Source organism: Neovison vison, chromosome 6 (assembly GCF_020171115.1).
Source record: "Neovison vison isolate M4711 chromosome 6, ASM_NN_V1, whole genome shotgun sequence".
NCBI classification, from domain to species: domain Eukaryota; kingdom Metazoa; phylum Chordata; class Mammalia; order Carnivora; family Mustelidae; genus Neogale; species Neogale vison.
In genome coordinates, this window is record NC_058096.1 from 120,944,076 (window position 1) to 120,966,276 (window position 22,201).

The 22,201-nt window shown below is 44.2% G+C and overlaps 1 protein-coding gene across 3 annotated transcripts in view; it reads left to right on the forward strand.

The window, feature by feature from the left end:
• MYLK (myosin light chain kinase) overlaps nucleotides 1-22,201 on the forward strand; it is a 177,736-nt gene that overhangs the window by 4,970 nt on the left and 150,565 nt on the right. The gene's annotated exons all lie outside the window — the stretch shown is intronic.

Sequence of the window (22,201 nt, forward strand, 5' to 3'; positions counted from 1 at the left end):
TTTCACTTCCTCCCTCCAAGGAACTTGTCTTTAACTAGCCCTCTCGTGTATCCCCCTTGGCATATTCAGAGTAGTGCAGTGGGAGGTGGGACCCCTTGTCCATTCAGTCACTCTCGCTAATGAATACTAGTCTTGTGCTCTTACCCAGCCTCCATTTCTTCTTCTGCAAATTGGGCCTGGTAATCCCTTGTCTACCTCGTGCTAGAAAGGAGGAGAGGAAGACAGGGACATGGAAGAACAGCTGTAAGAATATTGAGGTTAGGCCCACGTGGAGAGGCTTGTTGCGAGCTGCTGTTCAGGCTACCGGGAAGTCACGTCGTCAGCTTGACGTGGAGAGGCACTTGGACGTGAAGGACATTTGCGAGTATTATTTGTCTGGGGGTATACATGGGGGACCTACCCCAGGAAGCACTATAGAGGCTAGGTGGTGTTATGAATCTACAGTTGAAGAGCAGGCCCCTGCACGAGTACAGAAGCAAGGGCTCAAGCACACCCCTCATCCAAGATGGCGCTGGGCCTTGCCTTTGTTGAAGTACCCAGTTTGGCCTTGTGTGGGATGGCCCTCACCATCGGGAGAGTGCAGGGCTGCACTGTGGTACATGCTCCACATGGTCCTGTAGTGAGGGCTGTTGGCCAGCGGGGCTGACGTAACAGTCCTTGTCACACCTTCCCCCGGAAGAAGATGGTGGGGAATGTTGGTAACGCTGCTGAGGGGTCTCTGTCGTCTTTCAGGGCCCTGCCAGAATGAGGGCTCCTTTCTGTTGCCCTGACTATGGTCCCACATTCCTGCAGCTGGCAGGAAAGAAGCAGCAGAAAAATTCCTGAGGACTTAGAAATGGCTTACACCATGGGAAGGAGTGGCCTAGTGATACAGGCTGTGGTTTGGATGCACACTGAGAAGACTGCTGAGGGAGAGAAGCCAGCCCATAAGGTCACACACTGAATGCCTCCATGGGTATGAGATGTCCGGAGCAGGCAAAGCTATCGTAGATTTGTGGTTGCAGGGCCAGGGAGGAGGCATGGGGCCTGACCACTAATGGCTGGAGGGCCCCCCCCTGGAGATGATGGAGATGTTCTGGAATGAGATGGCAACAGTGGCCGGACCACTCTGTGAAGGTGTTATACAACACTGACTTTATACTTAAAAGATAAAATATAAAAAATGAACTTGAAAAATGGCTTAGCAAAACTGATCTCATCTCCAGTACCTTCCCTCCTGCCCTACTGTCTTGGGGAGATGAACTCCATCTCGAATTCTGGCAGACATGGGGAGGAATAGAGGACTTAGCTTCCTCTGTAGCATGGTGCTGCTTCTGCTTCCTTTGCTGACTTTGGAGGTCACGAAGGGACCATGCCCTTGAGTTATTTGCTCTGGAATCTTGTAGAATGAGTGTTGGCCCAGGCATCAGCACACTGAGCTCTCTATAGCTCAGCCACCCTCCCAGTGGCTTCACACCTTCCATGGACCTGGGTTTACTTCTCTGAGAAGACACAACTCATGGTTTCTGTATTTCTGGCCTTCGGGAATGTGAAAAGAAAGTGAGGTGAGGAAGAAAATGGCAAAACCACTTCCCAAAGTTAAAAAGTATAGTAACATTGGAGTTTTTGAGTGAGGTAAAATTCACATAACGTAAATAACAACCCAGTGGACTGAATGCATTCGCAATGTTGACTGCAGTGTTCTGAAAGTACAGCATTCTCTGGGAATTTTATTTTGCTTATATTGATGAAAGTTGACTTTCTGTTGCATGTGGATTATATGTTGAAATGAATGCCTTCCTTGAAAGTCAGCCTGCAGAGCTCCCTTACCCTTTCCAGCCTGCCTGAATTCATGCAGAATAACACCTGGGCAGCATGCTGGCAGAAGACAGTTCCAGAGAGATCTTAGATGGCGGGTCTGGCTCCATCCAAGAGCTTACAAATGGAAATACAGAGGGAGAGGCTGTCCTCGAAAGTGCTCTTTTTTTTTTTTTTCAATAATTTTTGTATAGACTTTTTATTTATTTATTTGACAGACAGAGAGAGATCACAAGTAGGCAGAGAGGCAGGCAGAGAGAGAGGGGGAAGCAGGCTCCTTGCTGAGCAGAGATCCTGATGTGGGGCTCGATCCCAGGACCCTGAGATCATGACCTGAACTGAAGGCAGAGGCTTAAACCACTGAGCCACCCAGGCGCCCCGAAAGTGCTCTTAAACGAGCATGCCGCAAGTGTGTGTGATCACCATACCAAAGGGCACAGAAGGTTGTTTTGCATTAGGGAAGAGCCATCTCAGAAGATTCCAGAATGAGGACGCTGGTTGTTTTGCTACCAGAGATGCGGTTGAACAGAAAGTGTTCCTGATCTGATGCCCTCAGAGGAGAGAGGAGTAAGGTGGTGTTCACCTGGAGGGCTTTGAGTGGGAGTTGCTGTTATAAAAGACTGAGCTTTGAACAGGGTTACCCACTGACTCTAGCCAGCAGTTCTCTGCCTCCGGTGCTTGGTACCCTTCACTGCTGCAACACTTGACCCTGCCTGCAGCAGACCCATCCCTCCAGGTGCGGTCCTGTTCAGATGCTCGTTCTGCACCAAACCAGCCCTGGTTTTCTGTCACAGCCACCTCAGGCTCTCAGCTCTTCATTAACTGGGCTCCTGTAGAATCTCTTTTGAATGATTGGCTGCTTAGGCCCAGGCTGGTGGCCACTGCAGCGGGCATAGCCCTCTCTTCCTTGTGGCGACCGCAGGGGCTCCGTCTACTCCCTTCTGTAAAGTTGCCACCACCAGCCCAAGTGCTAACGCCTGGTGTGGTGGGTCCTGGGGTGTCCCACCTTCTTCTGAACAGGGCAGAAGGACCTGCCCATCACTACAGAGAAATGCAGTGGCTACCAGGATGTGAGAAAGTTAGAAAGGTTTGTTCCTTGCTGCCTTCTGAAGCCAGTAATCGGAAATGGGTTCAAATTTATGCTTTTTGTTTTTATTCCTAAAAGAGATAAAAATGGTTGCTACCCTGCCCTCACTTCCTTATTTTACCTATATGTATAGGGTAAGGACTTAATGAACCTTTTCCTCCAATAAAGCCCCTCTTTCTATCAAGAAGACTTGGGAGACATTAAGGTGGGACCATAGGTCACCCTTGTGGTTCATGTCTTGTTCTGAGAAGCTCCACACTGAGATGTTCAGTCTCAGTTTTTCCCATCCATCAGGGCTTTTCCACTTTATGGCAGACCTTTGGACAGCCAACACGTAACCCATTACCACTTCCCTTTGCCCTTGTCCTGTTCTCTAGAAACCATTGTAGGACTTCCCTTCCAGCTAGAGGTGGCTCAGTGACACATTCTGGCTGGTTTCCAGGAATGCTCTTACTTTTCTGATTTAAAAAAAAAAAAAATCACTGGTACTCTCATGTTCCACCCCTCCTCTGCTTCTTGCCTCGAATGCAGGTATGATGTCTGGTGCTCAACAGCCATATTAAAACCATGAGGCAAACCAGAACATTGAGGATTGGCTGGGGTGGGCATGGGTTGTGGGCACGGCAGTAGAGGGAACATAATTACTAGCAACTAAGAGACAAAAAAAATCCTAGGACTTAAATACTTTTTTAGATAGGATCTTTGGCTATGGTTATTCATACAGGGAATTTTACAAAAACGTATTCCTAACTGATAAACTCCCAATGAGATGCCTGTGGAGTTATTGTCTCTTTAATCGATGGAAATAGATAAGGAAGAAGACATAGCACAGAAAAGAATGAAAAAACTTTCAGATGAGACAGAGAAAGATAAATCCTGTATGATCTCTCTTATATGTGGAATCTAAGTGAAAGAAAAAGAAAAAGAAACAACCAAACTCATAGATGCAGGGAATCAGGTTGGTTGTTGCCAGAGGTAGGGGTGGGGTGTGGGAAAAATGGAGAAAGGCAGAAAGGTACAAACTTCCAGTTATAAAATAAATAAGGCATGGAGATGTCATGTACAACATGGAGACTGTAGTTAACAATACGCTGTTGTATGTTTAAAAGTTGCTAAGAGTAGATCTTAAAGTTCTTATTACAAGAAAAAAATTTATCACTGTGTTTTGATGGATGTTAGACTCAATGTAGTGATCATCTCACAATATATACATAAATAGAATCATTTTATTATATACCCAAACTTAACATAATGTCATAGGTCAGTTATACTGCAATAAAAAAAGAAAAAGAAAAAAAAAACTTCTTTCAGACCCTTACCAAATCCACCAATAGTGATGAGAGTACCTTACTCTGAGTTGAAGGTGGCCTGGCCCTTAAAGCATTCTAGAAGAATTCATTCCTCCCTGGCTCTGGCCATCTGGCCTGAACTGACAGAGTCTAGGATCTATGAGAGGAAGTCAACCATATGGGGTTAGGAGGTGAGTTAATATCATGTAACTGTTAATGACATTTTCTATAAAGTCATTATAGAAAACCACTATTCAATCAGGGTCTATTGATATAGCCAAAGCTGCCTACCTTTTGAAATTTTTTCTTGGGTCTGTCAACTGGAGATTATATTTTTAAGAACTCATAAAACTTTGGATCTGTATCTCATCAGTACCACCCCTAGACCCAGGCAACCTGAGCCCACATTCTAGAAACCCCTGTTTTTTCATCTGGCTGTATCTTTACCCCACAGCGGGGATCTATCTGCCTAAAGCTTGTGCCCGCTGGAGCCAAACTATCCCCCAGGTTCTGAGCACCTGGGATCCCAGAATTGTCTACCAAATGGCCCTGAACCCACTTCAACGCCTGTGTGGGCCTCTTTGCATGAGAAGGCCTGCTAGGCCTGAGCAGGGTGGTCTGGGGGCAGCTGTTTGCTTGGGGGAGCAAGACAGTAGACGTAACTCAGATGTGGGGTTCTGTTGTCTGCCCACATGCATAAGGGGACCCCCACAGTGCAGGACACCATGAGGGTGAGAAGAATAGTACGCCAGACTGTGCCACCACAGGTCAGCATTGCCGGGCCCCGGTTCTGGGGCCTCCTTGCGTGATAGCTGGGGCCACACCAATGCAAGGGGCTGATGGAAACTGTTCCACCTTCGGTTGCCCGTAGGGGCAGCTAAAGCACCCATTGGCCGCTTCTCAAGACATCGAGTGAAATAGGAAAGGAGCAAGATGGTGGGGAAATATATTGACATGACTGGAGATTTCTTCCCCTCCACACTGGAATTCATTCTTACCAGAAAAAGCAAACATAGTGATAGGCCCTGGCTGTGCTATAAGTCAAATGAGCTGATACTTCAGTGTCTCTTGAGAAGTCCGGCCCAAATGGGGCTTCCCTCCGGACCAAGGGGCTCGGTGCCTACTGAAGTGGGCTTCACGGTGAAGGGCCGGCCCACCTCCTCAGGGGGTCCCTGTTGAAGCCGTGGATGGTGGAGGAAGGGAACGGAGAAGACCTGACCCACGAGAGCATGAGTACTTCCTCAGTTCCCATTTAACCAACAGTAGTATCCCTCCCACACTGACTTCTTCCCAGCTCGCTTCTAACTCAGAAGTGCTCAGCCACTGTGAGAAATTCGAGGGCAGTATCTGCTAACTTCGGTGCTTTCTGTCCTCAGGAGTCTTGGTGTAGTTCTGGAGGAAAATGTGTGTATGTAAAACAGTAGGATATGACAGTGTATAATTAGAAGCTTGAAATAGTCGAACAAATTGCTTGTACTATAGGAATTTAGAGGAGATTAAGACAGGGTTTGCGGTGGCTTGGAAACCTGTTTCCTGCTTCCTGACTTCTGTACTTACAGTTTGTCCTTCCTGTAGTGCAGGTCTGACAGGGCCGCCCCCTGCTTCATGTCCCCGAGCCTTACACGGGAGTTCTTCAGTGCTGCCTACGAGGCCTTTGCAATCAGCTCCTAGTTGCCCAGCCCTGTCCTGCTCTCCTGCCTTCCTCCCCCTAACACAGCCAGCCCTAGCCCCGCTCACCCATCCCGCAGTCCACAAAACGGGGACTTTGTTCTGCTTTCACTTTTGAGGAGAAAGGGAAATAAGAAAAGTATTTTATCTTTCCTCTCCAGCTGGGGTTAGGAATGGGGACAGAGTGTGATAGAAGTAGCCTTTATTGGTGTCCTGTGGGGTCAGACGTGTAATTGTAGTCATTTCATCCTCATGGTAAGGTGGCCTTCTCTCCATTTTTTTTTTTTTAATAGAGGAAGAACTAGGGGTCTCAAAATGATTACAGATCATGTTAAGGTTTTGTCAGTAAGTGATAAAGGCAGTACTTTGGGGTCCAAATCTTGTATTTCTTACACTATATGTTGCCATCCCTGTCTCATGTCTCATCTGGTTTCTGGAACTCTGTTTCTTACTCATCATCATGCCCTGGGAGATGCATGAAGCCAGCTGCCTGATGTGTCCCCAGTACATGTTGAGTGCCCCCCAAGAACCAGGTTGGTAGGGTCTAAAGCTCCAGACTTCTTACCAGTCAAGTTCATAGGGACTTGGTCTTATGCTTCTTATAGGGTCTTAGCTCCCCTTATACCATCCAGTCTCTGTCTGGCCCTTCCAGAGCCCTCACTGCTTACCCACACGTCTGCATCCCTGACCCCTTCCCTTCCTCAGGCTGTGCCTTTATCAAGAATGCCCTTTCTCCTCCTCTCCACCTCATCCAGTGTAGGGTCCAAATTCAATTCTGCCTCCTTCAGGCTACTCATCCTTAAGGATGTTTTCTTTTTAAAGCATCTTGTTAGAGTACGGAAGAGCCATGGTCATAGGATGTAGAATATTTCCAATAATCATATAAGATCACTTGTGAGTAATAACTACAGGAAAGAGTTGTCTACTTTGGCCTTTTAAAAATATATTATTTGTTAATTATCTAAGATAATTTTGTTATAGAGAAAAAATGATTTAAATGTTAAACTATTTGTAAAACAAAAATTCAAACAACGTAAACAAATTCCTTGCCTTGACCCATACTTCGCTCTCCAGAGGTGACCATTGTCTACACTTGGGGTATCCTTCCAGAAATGTTCACATGCACACAGAAGCATGTATCTGCATTTGTGCGCATATATATATATATATATATATATATATATATACACATGTACACAAACGGGCCTGTGTACTTATACTGGTCTGCAACTTGGCCTTTTTGCTTCACATCTTTTGGCATTTATTTTTCATATTGGCACATACATCTACGTCATAGATCTAAAGATTTTATTTATTTATTTGACAGGCAGAGATCTCAGGTAGGCAGAGAGGCAAGCAGACAGAGAGGGGGAAGCAGGCTCCCTGCTGAGCAGAGAGCCCAATGCGGGGCTCGATTCCAGGACCCTGGGATCATGACCTGAGCTGAAGGCAGAGGCTTTAACCCACTGAGCCACCCAGGTGCCCCTACGTCATAGATCTAAACAGGAACTTTGTAACACTCTGTGCTTCCCTGCTCTGGATTCCTTTAATACTTCCATGTATGACTCATTTTTACTTTGATCAGATTACAGTTTTATCGGTTGTTGTTGATTGTCTTTTGCTTCTCTGTGAGAATGAGTTACCCAAGGTCAGGAGCTGTATTCTCCAGTAGGAAGGCTGGTAGCCACCCGTAGCTATTTCAGGTTAGGTTAAGATTAATTACAATTAAATAAAATTTAAGATTCAGTTCTTCAGCCATGCCATCCCATTTTAAGTGTTCCTTGTCCACATGGAGCTGGTAACTACCAGGTTGGGCCACACAGATTATTGAACATTTCTGTCATCACAGAAAGTGCTGTTGGACAAGGATGATCAGGACTACTCTTCCATTTAACTCAGTTCCCATAACCCAGAGACCCACAGCCAGAAGATACATTGAAAGTAGCATTCAATTTGCAATAGAAATAAGACATTAAATTCTTTTTTTAATATAAAAATACTTTTAATTCAAATGAAGTTTTACAAATTTATTTAATCCCTCTTATAAATAAACACTTATAACACATAAATAAACGTGTAATCTTTCAGAGATATTTTTGTTGCATTAGTTACAAAGACATTTTCAATCTCCCTTTTTTTTTTACAGCTGACTGATTTTCTTTTGCTTTTTTAATTGAAATCCAATTAATTAATATAAAGTATTATTCATTTCAGAGGTAGAGGTCAGTGATTCATCAGTCTTATATAATACCCAGTGCTCATCATATCAAGTGCCCTCCTTAATGCCCATCACCCAGTTACCCCATCTCCCCACCTACCTCCCCTCCAGCAACCCTCAGTTTGTTTCCTGTGATTAAGAGTCTCTTATGGTTTGTCTCCCTCTATGATTTCATCTTGTTTTATTTTTCCCTCCCTTCCCCTATGATCCTCTGTTATGTTTCTTAAATTCCACATATGAGTGAAATCATACGGCATTTGTGTTTTCCTGGCTGACTTATTTTGCTTAGTATAAATACTCTATTGTAATGACACATCCATGTCACTGCAAATGGCAAGATTTCATTTTTTTTAAGATTTTATTTATTTATTTGACAGACAGAGATCACAAGTAGGCAGAGAGGCAGGCAGAGAGAGAGAGAGAGAGAGAGAGAGGAGGAAGCAGGCTCCCTGCTGAGCAGAGAGCCTGATGCGGGGCTCGATCCCAGGACCCTGGGATCATGACTTGAGCCAAAGGCAGTGGCTTTAACCCACTGAGCCACCCAGGCACCCCAAGATTTCATTTTTGGGTGACTGAGTAGTATTCCATTTTGTGTGTGTGTGTGTTATACCATATCTTCTTTAACCATTCATCAAAACATTAAATTCTTGAGCATTTACTTAGGGCATAAGATTCAATTCAAAGAAAAATGTAATCTCTTGATCAAAGTATCTTTGTCTTCCATTTTTGTTGAAGAATGGTGATCTTGGTATCTGGGCCAAATTGAAGAGCTCCCAAAGTTTCCCTAGCTGTCCATTCCAGGTAGCTCAGAAATTTGCATGGCAAGGAGTCTGGTGGTGGGCTGTGGGGTGTTGTAGAGTTCTGCAGTACTCACCAGGAAAGCAGTAGAATGGAGAATGACAGGACAAGCATTGCAGAAGCTACTACAATTGTTAGCAGGAGGCCACTTCTGGCTCAGGACGTCAGACTCAACAGACTTGCTGACTTCTCCTCCCTCCAAGAATGCCACTGATATGCACATATAAGGTTACAAAGAGAATTGATTTAGAGCTGTACTGAGACCAGGGGAGGGGATATGAATGGACGAGTGATTTTCTCCCAGCCCTGCCTGCCATCGCATCTGAGGGGTGAGGCTTCAGCAGAAGCAAGAGCCTCATTTGTGAGGTGAAAGCTTGTGGAGACAAAGAGTGGCCTGTAGGACAGAGGTCAGGGTGGTTAAAGGATGTATACTTACTATCCATAAGGAGAAAACTAAAGCTCATGGTATGGATATTCGGATTTCAGAAGAACGTCTTTTTACTTGGCCATCAGGTGAAATGGTTGGCTGTGCTGTCTGCCCAGACATTCTGAGTGAAGCCTGCCAGTAGGTGTGTCCCATTCAGGTGCCCTGAGCTTGCATTCGGGTCCCTCATTTGGGGAGACAGGACTATAACCATGGAATGGCAAACTCTCACCAGCTTTCTACATTTGGAAATGAGTTCTTCAGTTGCAGATTGTGAACAGTTCACTCACGGCCACCAGAAGTTTGAAGAAAATATTTATACAATGTAATATGGCTATCCAGAAAATTGTCCTGTTTTTAAAATCATAGACGAAACTCAAAAGTGTTAGTCATGGTTACAGAACAGGAAGCAAACTCTGTAACCTCTGGAAAACCCAAAGTAAAAGAATGGTGACTGGTAAGGTAGAGGTGGGAAGAGAGAGGAAGAGAAAACTAAGGACGCTAATGTCCTCATCTTACCGGGTATGAGGTGAGGAGAAGCCATCTAAAAGAGATGGACCCAGTAATAAGTCTGAGTCCATGACTTAAAACCATAATGACAGAGGCCAAAAATGGTCAGCCAGATGGCCGTACTCAGCACAGAGATCTTTTGTGTTTGGCCAGCAGTGTTCTTCAAAAATTTGAGCGAAGATGTACAAATGAAAAGCCTACACATGAACACTTCATTTCTGAATGGCTTTGCTCACAAAGTAAGACTTGGTAGTGCTTCCATGTTGGGGACCACTGCCTGCGTCTAAGGGAGTCTCTGCCTGCTTGCTGTGGTCCTCCCCATTACTAGTCCTCTCCCAACACACAGCCAAGACTCTCTTGCCAGTTGTGACTGTCTTTTCCCTAGCTATGTTGGTATTAATAGGGGGAGAGTGAAAGGTGGGCAGAGAGGACCTTGTGACACTTCTTGTCCCCACCCATTTCCTGTACTTGTGTGTCCTGCCCAGACTCCATAGGCATTTGAATTTGTGATCTGGCCATCAACATCCAATGGAAGATTTAGCAATCAACATAGGCCTGGTGGAGGGGTGGGGGAGGGAGTGTAAGCAAAATTCCTCATCCTTCATAGTGGGAATCTGCTAAATGCTATCTCAATTCCTAAATCAAGAAATAGACACAGTGTTCTATCTAGAATTACAGATAAGAATGATAAGAATAGAAAGATGACTTCAGCAGTTCTATCTGGAGAGTGATACTGTTGCAGGGAGGGGAAAGAAACTTTTTGCCCTCAACTTTCACCTTCTACTTTAGACACATTTTTTTTATTGAATTTTTAAACAATAGATGGAAATTACTTCTGCAGTTTGTAAAAAGCACAATAAAATTGGCTTGTTATATCTTTTTTTTTTTTAAGGTTTTATTTATTTCTCAGAGAGGGAGAGAGAGAGAGAGAGCGAGCACGAGCAGGGGAGGGCAGAGGGAGTGGGAGAGGAGACGAAGGCTCCCCATGGAACAGGGAGCCCAACTCAGGACCTGATCCCAGGACCCTAGGATCATGACCTGAGCCGAAAGCAGACATTTAACCAACTGAACAACCCAGGTGTCCCTGGCTTGGTGTATCTATCTGAGCTTGTGTTCAGATTCTATCTGATAAATGGTCAAAGGTGAATACACAGTTTACTTGAAAAGAAACATAGTCTGGGTGTCAAAAAGTATATAGCTCTGCATCAAAATACATTGCATGGCAGTGTGAACAATTAAACAAATGGAAGTTAAATATGTGTGTGCCTGAAAACCAGCAACGTAAACAACACCGAGAGCTCACTGTTGGCCTAAGAGGAAACAAGTGAAGGTTTCCTTTGCTGGGAGCACTATTTGGCTCAGCCTTTCTGGGGCTCAGACTGGCAGAATGTTACAGGGACAACCAAACCATCGATGTTTTGCCAAGAATTCTGCTTTTAACACCATATTCTACCCGTAATGGAGAAGGAAAATTAATTGGTACAAAGATGTTCAGAGCACTATTTAAACAAAAAAAGAATGGGTTTTTGCTCAAACGAAGATGATTAAATAAACATGTCAATATGGCAGATATCGCATAATCACATACTTGTCTTTTGGGGGAGCAATATCCATCAGTGGGAATGAGTATGAATGAGGCAAAGTGGAAAGAGAAGTGGAGCAAAGATACCGTGCACAGTCTGATCCTACCACATAAAAGCATCTACGTGCTCACTGCCTAAAACTGGGAGAGTTTGGAACCATGTAAATAGACATCTTTTTGTTGTAAGTTCTTTCAGCGTCTGGAGTTTTTATTTTAAAAATTTATTTATTGACTTATTTTTGAAGATTTATTTATTCGAGGGAGAGAGAGCATGCATGTGAGCAAGCATGAGCAGGAGAAGCAGAGGGAGAAGGAGAATCTCAAGTCAATTATGCACGGAACATGGAGCCCCATGGGGACTCGATCTCATGACCCTGAGATCACCAATCTGAGCTGAAACCAACAGTTGGACACTCGCTGGACTGTGCCACCTAGGCGCCCCTAAGTGTCTATATTTTTTTAATTTTACAGTCATAGTTTACCTGTCAGGGAGCAAGAGAAAAGGCTGGTGCTAATGGATGCATCTGTCTCCTTCCTAAGAGGCTTCCTATTAGTTTAACATGGTTCCGATTATCTCGACTGTCTGCTTGAAGTGGAAACAAAGCTCTGCGGCAAAATGAGCAATGAGAGATGGAGGGACCAGATCAGGCTCTTTTTACTCTGTGTGCCTATGGTGGCCCAAGGGAGGAGGTGTGAAGTGAATGCCAGGCTTGGCATTCATCAGACCGGTGCCATGGGAAACATCAGTATGGCCAGCCAGAGACAGTTTCTGCAGGACCTGAGATGTTCACATTCCTTATAATATGCAACCTCCTTCTAAATTTAATAGTGAAGATGCTGCTTTCTTAAAAATTGACTCACATGAGTCGAGTTCTCTCCGTGTAGCCCAGACACTGGGACTACACAGAAGAATAAAACGGGATCCCCACCAGCAGCAATCTTGCAACTAATGGATTATCAATTTGGTTACAGAAAATTAGACTTTTTCTCTTCTCTGAAGCTTCTTCCAACTCCCTGTGTTCTTTTCCATTGCCACATTCTAGAAGGATTGTATTCTGCACTCTACAATTTAGAATTTAATTAGATGATTAACATAACATGTTTGGAAAGAACACTGGACTTGGGTTCTCATTTCTCTGAAGTTGCCTTAAAACTTTTAGCAAACCACTCAGCCTCCCTGAGTCTCAGATTCCTTTGTATCAGATCACAAGTCAGATGTCCACTAAGGCCCTTTGCAGTCTGAAATTCTATGATCCATATACTGTCGGGTGTGTTTCTTACTTCATATGTCAGTTTGTTAAAAACACACTTAAGTCCTAGCTCCTGGTGGGTGCCTAGGAAAGAAAGATTATTTGTTCAGCTTATGAATTTTCTCAATTTTAATCTGTTACCTCATTAATGTTCTACTTTTATTTACGGTAGACTTCAAGTGTTTGAGTTTGATTCATTTAACTCATGTTTTCTTTTTTTTCCTTTTAACTCATGTTTATTGAGCACTTAACTCTGAGCCAGGCACTGTATCAGTTTAGAACAGGAAGTGTTCAAGGAGGCTGGGCTCTCATTTGTGAGGTCTGTAGTATTTGCGATCTACAAATCAGGTTAGGAGTTGGACCAAATCATCTTGACAGTTGTTCCCATTTTTTGTTATTTATTTTTTTTTGTTATTTTTTTTTAAAGATTTTATTTTTTTATTTGACAGAGAGAGAGATCACAAGTAGGCAAGAGAGGCAGGCAGAGAGAGAGAGAGAGAGAGAGGGAAGCAGGCTCCCTGCTGAGCAGAAAGCCCAGATGTGGGGCTCGATCCCAAGACCCTGGGATCACGACCGGAGCTGAAGGCAGAGGCTTAATCCACTGAGCCACCCAGGCACCCCACGTTTTGTTATTTTATTCAGTTCCAACATCTTGGTGTTGAAGTTTTCTTTGTAATTTGTTCTGATCATGTCTTATTTTTTTAAAGATTTGGTTTTTTTCAGAGAGTGGGGTGGGGACAGAAGGAGAGCGAGAGAGTCTTAAGTGGATTCCGTGCTGAGAACAGAAGCCAACATGGAGCTCAGTCTCATGACCCTGAGATCAAGACCTGAGCCGAAATTAAGAGTCAGACTCTTAACTGATTGAGCCACCCAAGTGCCCCATAATCATGTCTTACTTTTTAAGTTGCTATAGAAGGACATTATCACATTATAGTAGTTGCAGGTACACATAATGATTCAACATTTAGATATATTGTAAAATGATCACTGTCATAAGATTAGTTAACATCCATGACCATATGTAGTTACAAGATTATTTTTCTTTTTTTTAAATAAAGATTTCACTTATTTTATTTGACAGATAGAGATCACAAGTAGGCAGAGAGGCAGGCAGAGAGAGAGGGAGGAGGAAGCAGGCTCCCTGTTGAGCAGAGAGCCTGATGCGGGGCTTGATCCCAGGACCCTGGGATCATGACCTGAGCCAGAGGCAGAGGCTTTAACCCACTGAGCCACCCAGGCGCCCCAAGATTATTTTTCTTGTGATGAGAACTTTTAAGATCTACTCTCTTAACTTTCAAATAAATAGTGGTATTGTTATTATTACTATTATTATTATTATTATTATTATCTTAAGTTGGATCCTTGCCCAGCGTGGAGCCCAGTGTGGGGCTTGAACTCATGACCCTGAGATCAATACCTGAGTTGTGATCAAGAGTGGGATGCTTTACCGACTGAGCCATCCAATATGGTATTATTAACTGTGTTACCCTGCTGTACATTAATGTAAGACATTACTGTAAGGCAGATACTTAACTGACTGAGCCATCCAGGCACCCCGACTCTACTTCTTCCAGGGAACCCTCCTGCTTCTCCTTGCCACTTATGGTCTTCCTTCTGAGTCACCTGAGCCTTTCTTTCTTAGACTGTGTATCTTTGGCTTTATGTGCTGGTTATTTCTGTGCTTATCACTAGAACGAGAGAGCCCCTTGAGAGTGATTTCTTACTCATGTTTGCATTCTTCACAGCATCTGGGATGGTGCCCTGCCCATGGTAGGTTTTCAGGAACACTTAGATAGATTGTAGCTTATAAGGGTGGATTTAAATACACCAGGACACTGCCGTCAGCCTGGTGATGCTCAGATTTCATCCTTTGCAAACGTCTTCTCTTGGCAATTTGCTGGTTGTCATAGGGAACTGGCTTCTCTTAGAACAAGAGTGATAGCAGGAGGGCTGGACAGTAGGAGGCAAGTGCCGGGGTCTTTGCTTTTAAATCTCTCTGGCTTTCATTTTCTCATCTATGAACAAGGAGGTTAGACCAGAAGATTCTAAAGCCTCTTTCTGCTGTAAAAATAAAACTTAAATGAGGTTTTAGGGTACGATTCATGGCTTCATGAGTGTGCACCATGCTCCGTGAAGCTGTGACACTTAGGAAGTCCCACTCCACTGACTGGTTAATTCAGTTGAGGAAATAGGAGTTACAGGTAGGCTGTCTGGTACACCTGGGATGAAAACATGACAGAGAGGACCAAGAGACTGTCCCTACATTCAAGGGATTCACATTCTCAAACAACTGAGTCTGCACACGCACCCCTTCAAACCCACCCCACATGCCCTTGAACACTGGCGTACTGTCTGGGAAGGTAGGAAATTAGTTCGCCTGTTGCTTGTCACACCTGAGGGCTCCTTTACATTGGATCTGTGTCACCTGCCGCTGCTAGAGCACTATGGATGGAAAAAGAAGCAGGGGCACAATGACAGGGAATGGACACCTGTGTCCCGACAGAGCTGTCTGAGTGGTGGTAAGGAGGAAACTGGCCCCTTGTGTTCTCTCATCTGCTGGTGCTGAGCCCCTGAGCAACTCCAGAGAGATGCGGGTCCACCCCTCTCAGAAGACGCCAGCAGGGTGTAGGGCAGGCCAGAGGCAGTGGGAGCAGGGTGGGGTGGAGGGGCAGTGTGGGGAGGGGGTGACTTTTGAGGGCTGGTGTTTGAGATGGCAGGCGCAGGCTTGGGAGGCAGGGTTGCCTGTGTAGTGTGAAGGACTTGGCTCACCCAGCCCCAAACCCTGGCACGCCTGACAGGAGAGTGAAAAAATGAGGCTGGAAGGGTTGGAGCCAGGAAGGCAAGGAAAAGCAAATCAAATCTGGATCCTGATTTAAAAGGCATTAGGCTGAGAGGAGCCAAGCACCTGACCATACTTTCCACAGCCTGTCATGCAGGGCTTGTGTCATCTGTGAGCAGCAAGGGGAAATTGAGGCCGTGGGGAAGGTATCCCTTGGTTGCGGCCCCCACAGCCCGGCTACTCGGGGACAGATGACACCACACAGAATGCCAGAGGGCGGGGTGACCTGCCAAGGTTACGTCCAGGAAGGAGAGCGGAGACCTCGGTTTCTGGGAGGAGTGAGCATAATGACCTCATGCCGGTCAGCCCCACACACGTCTGAGGAGCTCTGGCACTGGACTGGTGACTCGCCTGGGACAAAGCTCTTTTATAATAAAATCAAGTGAGTCGCTGCCCACTTTGACCTCTTCAGTTTCAGCAGTCAGGGTGTGGCTGTTTCAACTGCAGGATGAAATCTGGACACCCAGGTGCGGAGGTCAGTGGCCACTCCGTGTAGAATTGTTTCTTACAAGGGGTCCTTCTGAACCCACTGGACTAAGACCAAGAACTCTGCATCTGACTACACCCACGTCCTCTACAGGTTATTCTTTAAGCCACCGAGGGAGACCACTGCAATCAAAGGTTATGGCTGCAGGCTTCGCGACATGTTGGGGAGTATATGAGAATGGCCAGAGCCGTGGACAAGGAGGTAGAGTCTTTTGGGAAGATGTATCTGATGACTCTGATGATCAGGAAGGTGTTCTCTTCATTGATGGAGTGCTCGAGCACATGGTTGACTCATATAAGTCAGTGATCTGCTGACAGAGATCTGCTCTGTGTTTGCTAAGGTGCCTATATGCACATTTAGTGCGTAAGCAGATACAGAGCGTATAAGCATAGGGTTGGTACATAAAAAGATTTTTGTCCCACTTCCCCTCCCCAGCCCCAAATTCACCTGCATGGAGTGATATTACCCCCACAGTAGATTAAGTTTTATGATGGTTAAAATCCTCTAGTGGGACAGGGGTGAGGAATCAGAAAAAAGCAAAGGGGAAATACGGGCTAAGAATTACACACAGAAATGAGTGTCGTACATTCTGTGTAGTTGCTAAAGATGGGCTGTCAGTTTGACTATAACTTTCCCAAAAATGGTGATCAGGTGCAAGGACCGTTATGTCCTTACAAAGGGAACCAGTTGCTCAGGACATGGCATGACAGGACATAAATAGTAGGAACTCTCCAGGTGGTGTGAACCAATGGATATGTACACATTCATCTGTGTGTAAAAAGGGGAGCGATCTAGATTTTAAAGGTGGTGAAAGATGCTATTGGGACAGAAGAGCAGAGGGTCCTGCCTCTGTCATGGTCCTCTGCCCTGGAATCCTCTCCACCTCAGAACTCAAACTGGCTTTTCCCAAACTGGCTCAGGTCTTCTCCTTTGTGGCCCTGAGATCTCTGTTTGATACTCGCTGAGGGTCCCTGGACCTCTTAGAGCTCCCAGCCAGGTGAGAGGAATGACCTGTCTCAGGTTTTAAGGGTAGAAGCTGGATAAGTAGACAGGACTCCAGTTGTGGTCAAAGATGCGTTGGTCTCTGGGAGGCCCAGTTCACCTTGACTTCTTCTTCAGGGAGTGATGGATAGCCCTGTGCTTATAAACATGAGCTTGCTAGGGCTCCAATGGTCATAAGATGTCAAGGCCTGTTACCAAAAACCTGTGTACAGACCTCTGTGCAGTGGGGCTATGGAAGGAGTAGAAAGAACACAGGCTTTGCAGCCAGGAGAGCTGGCTTAGAATTGCTTCTACTAACTTCTCGAAGTTTCATAGTTGAGCTGGGCATAGTAAGTCCTAAATCACAGCATGATTGGGAGGGAGGCCTAGCCCCATAGCAGAAGTGTGCCAGCACATAGTAGCTGCCTGATAAAATGATAGGAATTATACTAGTCATATGATCAGTATCACTGGTTTGCCATAACACTAAAAGTCTTGCTTGAAGAATGTTTTCAAGAAAAAAATACAATACACTATTTAAGAAAACTTAGAAAACCCCTCAGACTGTTTTTCAGAAGTGGCGGGGGGGGGTGGGAGGTTGGGGTACCAGGTGGTGGGTATTATAGAGGGCACGGCTTGCATGGAGCACTGGGTGTGGTGAAAAAATAATAAATACTGTTTTTCTGAAAATAAATAAATTGGAAAAAAAAAAAAGAAAACTTAGAAAAACAAAAGTAGATAAAAGGTTCAGAATGCATATGGTTCTCCCTTGCTCCAGTCACTATGGTGATTTTGTCTGATGGTTTTTGTGGTTTTTTTGCTAAGCTGGGGATTTCTTTTGTTGTCAATATAGGAATAACTGTAGGATTTATGGGGGCAGGGATCAGACTTGAATATAGGCCCCTCCTGTACTAGCTGTGACCTTGGGTAATTTGCCTAGTTACTTTAAAAGTCCCTGTACTATCTATAAGATAGGGATACTACTACCCATATTGTGGCATTGTTTGAAGAAAGTATATTTGGGGCGCCTGGGTGGCTTCGCGGGTTAAAGCCTCTGCCTTCAGCTCAGGTCATGATCCCAGGGTCCTGGGATTGAGCCCCGTATCGTGCTCTGTGGGGAGTCTGCTTTCTTTCCTCTCTCTCTGCCTGCCTCTCTGCCTACTTGTGATCTCTGTCTGTCAAATAAATAAATAAAATAAAATAAAATAAAATAAAATAAAATAAAATAAAAAATAAAGAAAGCATATTTGTTTCATTGTCTTATAAATAAGTGCTTAATAACTTGTAATCACAATTAAAATCATTCATACTTTTTGTATCCTGCCTTTTTCACCCAACATATCATTTTTCAAATCACTGTTAACATAATTTTAATGGTTAATATTCCATTAAATTTGATATACTACCATGTACTGAGTCATTCCAGCACTGGTGGTCATTTAGATGATTTGTAGTATTTCCTTTTATAAATTAAATAAATTTTAAATAGGAAACCTTCAGTCCCCTATTTAATATTATTTTCTTGGGTTTGCTTAGTTTATAGTAGGGGGATTACTGGAATAAATAAAGGCTTTGGGTGTTTTTAAGTTCAAGTACTTTCCAAAAGGCTAGTCTTTGGCTCACCCTGCCGTCAATGAAGGATGAGACAGAGGCCCCCAGTTTCATGGTCTACGTGCTCCTGGGTCTGTGGCACGCATACCCAGTTTGTCCACACAGCGTGCCCTCCCACCAGCATCTTCCCGCCTCAGCTCACTGTCTGGTTTTCCTGAGATCAGCCCAACTGCTTTCGGAGCCAGACTCCTTCCCTGGGCCCCCGTGTGCCGCGGTCCTCTGGTGTAACCTCCTGGTGCTGGCCTCCTGGTCCTTGGGTCAGACTCTGACTAGAGAGGGATGGCATAGCTGCTGTACTTTCAAGCTCAGAGATTCCTCTAGCCACCCAGGGTCAAGTCTTGAATTCCAATTTGTTCTTCTTTTTCTCTTTTCTTCTTCACACATCAAATCCTGACCTACATATTCATTAATTTTAATCTTTCCTCTTGAATCACCTCCTTATTCAGAGTATCTGTCACTGTGTCTTCACTGGATCTCAGACAAGGAGCCCTTAGCGGTGGACACTGCCCCCTGCCCATGAGACAGAGTGCTTCCTAAGGGAGGCGCTGCGTCTACTGTGCTGACTCTGACATCGGTGTGCAGCAGGCATGGGCTAGGGCCTGTGGGGCAGGAAACACTGAAGACTGGACTCTTGGTCTTCGCTTTGAGGCAGCCGACCTGAGGTGATGCTGTGTGTGCACATGTAACTTTCATGTAAGACTTGCTATGTTGACTCCGTCTTCTCTCTTCCTTCCGTAAATGTAGGCACCCTCTGAGTGTGACTAGTCCTTCATTGTCTCTCTGTCTCCTACAAGTGTGGCACAGTACCTTGGAAGGCTGCTCCATAAGCTTTTGTCAAGTGAGTGAATGAGCAAACATCAGTTAATGAGCAAAACCCTAAGCTCTCTGGTCAGAGTATAAAATCCTATAAAATATGTGACAAAATCTAGAGGCAAGAAGCATTCCCCAGACCTCACAGAGGTGGACTCCATCTTAGGCTGTTTTGAAGGTCACTAATTTATTCAATCACAAAGTAAGATGTTGTGCTTAATTATGCTCTCAAGAGTATTCTCTGGGAGTGAGGGGGCAAAGGTGAAAAATCTTATCAAAAGACTAGGTGGTATTGGAGTAGCTTTTTGATATCTGGAACTTTCTTGCCTGTGATCCTATTACTCTAGTGGGAAAAGGCATGGGTTTGGAGGACCCTGTACTAATGAATTGTTAACTGGCTTTGACTTTGATTTTTCTTACTTGTAAACTTAGCATAGTGATGCTGACTTTCCAGGGCTACTGGGGAGATCGAACGTACTGATGTGCACAAATGAGGCTGAGTGTCCATCTCCTTTGTCCCATGTAGCAGGAACAGGAGTGGTTCCCTGCCTCTGAAGGCCCCTCCTGTGGTCTCCAGCAACCCCGCAGAAGTATTGTAACCCCAGGGTGATGTGCTGGTAGGTTGCTTAGGAGAGGAGCTGAGAAGTGACAGGAAGAAGGTTTTGTGTGCAGTTCATGAGTTAAGAGAATATCACTTCATTGTGGGCTTGATGGAAAACATTATGTGAGGTTGGTTCAGATCTTTCCAGAGGTCTGCCAGCAACCTCAGAAGTGGAGCCTTATTGAAAACAGCTGGGAGGAGGCTGGCGCCCAGCCTACCATTGCTTTTCCATGCCCCAGAGCTGTCTCGCTCTGTGGACAGAGCTCAGCCCCAGGACTCTGCCAAGAGCCCTGGCAGCCTCAGCAGGGGACGGGCGGTGGCTCTGCCTAGCTACAGACTCCAGATCCAAGGTTGAAACCAGTTAAACCAGGGGGGTTTGGCAGAGACTGCCCGTCAGTATTTCTTCCAGGACTTGGAGGTAACCGCTGACTCGAGTCCTCGCAGGATGAGTTAACTGTTATGAGGTTCTCTGGGCAGAGGTGCGGGCTGCCGGCCAGCCAAGTGGCAGATGGACTCTGTTGTCCTTTGAAGTCCTCTCAGCCATCCCATTGGGCTCCAGCTAGGGCTCGAGGACATGGTTCGAAGCACCCACGTGGAAGCCTCTCCCGTTCTCTGGGAAGGGCCTTCCGTTTAGCCTGCTGCCTGCTCTTCTATAGCCACAGCCCATTTGGTCTTACTCCAGCTGGTCAGCAGCCATGCCGACTTCAGCTGAATTTTCTTCAAGGATGGCGTGCCATTCTCTCAGCCTTCTTTTCTGAGGGGACTTCGAGGCACAGCGAGTGTCTTTTTTTATTTGTTTTCATGAAAATGTGCTCCTAGATAATTTGCATAATTCAAACTCACCAAGTTTTTTGACTGTTTTGGTGCTTTTCAAGAAAGTAAAATATATTCGTTGTAAAAATAAAAATTGGAAATACAGAAAACATGGAAATGTTTTTCCCACCACTAGAGATAACAGCTTTTACATTTTTGTAGATTTCCTTCTGATTTTTTCTTTTTTTAAAACAACTTTTTTTTAAAGATTTTATTTATTTATTTGAGAGAGAGTTTGAATAGGGGGAGGGACAGAGGGAGAAGGAGAGGTAGAAACAGACTCCCCACTGAGCACGGAGCTGGACTCAGGCTCCATCCCAGGATTTGAGACCATCCCTGAGCTGAAGGCAGCCACTTTAATCAAATGAGCCCCCCAGACTTTCCTCTAGAAAGTATATATCTATTAAATATCATATAATACATACTAAAAGACTATGGTTTATAAGCTCCCTTTTTATTTATTATTTAATGAACATTTTCTTACCTGTCTCAAGATTATAATTTTTAATAATGTTTAGTATTTTATCTTACTATTGTATTGTATTTTGAATAGACTGTATTTGGCTTTGGATTTCTAGTTTTTAGTTTTTTAAATAACTTAAACTTATATCCATGATCATGAACATCATTGATAATTCCTAAGACAGATATTTGACTTCGTGAATCTTTTTAAGTCTTTTGATAGCTATTTCCAAATTGTTAAGATATCCATATAAGATCACCATTACTATGCTAATTTTTATAGGTAAGAAAACTGAAACTCAGATTGTTACCCTCATGTCAGCAACATTTAAGAATTTAATTTTCTGGGGGTGCCCAGTGATTCAGTCTGTTAAGTGTCTGCCTTCAGCTCAGGTCATGATCCCAGGGTGCTGGGACAGAACCCCAGAGTCAGTCTCTCTGCTCAGCAGGGGTTTGCTTCTTCCTCCCTGTGCCCCTCCTCTCTGCTTGTGTTTTCTTTCTCTCTCTCTCAAATAAATAAATAAAATCTAAAAAAAAAAAAAAATTATTTTCCCCTACACTCATAAGTGCTAGTAATCACTTTAACTATTAACATACTTTAATGAAAGATATCACATCTTATTTTACATTTGCTTGTCACTTTTAAACATTTTTAATGTATTTTTCTGCCTCATGACTTCTTGTTTATACCTTTGCTTATTCATTTATGTGTTCTTTTTATTTAGTCATATAAACATTTTACATATTAAGAATCTCCATCTTTATATTCTATATATAATTTAGATTTTTTAGTGTGATTACCTTTTAATTTTGATCATAATTTTACTTTTGCACAAAGTTCCACATTTATGAGTTTACATATCTTTATGGCTTCTGCCATTGGTGTCAAACTTGGAATCTCTAAGATTATATCTGTTTTTCTTTTAGCTTTTTAAAAAATTTTTTTTTAAAGATTTTATTTATTTATTTGACAG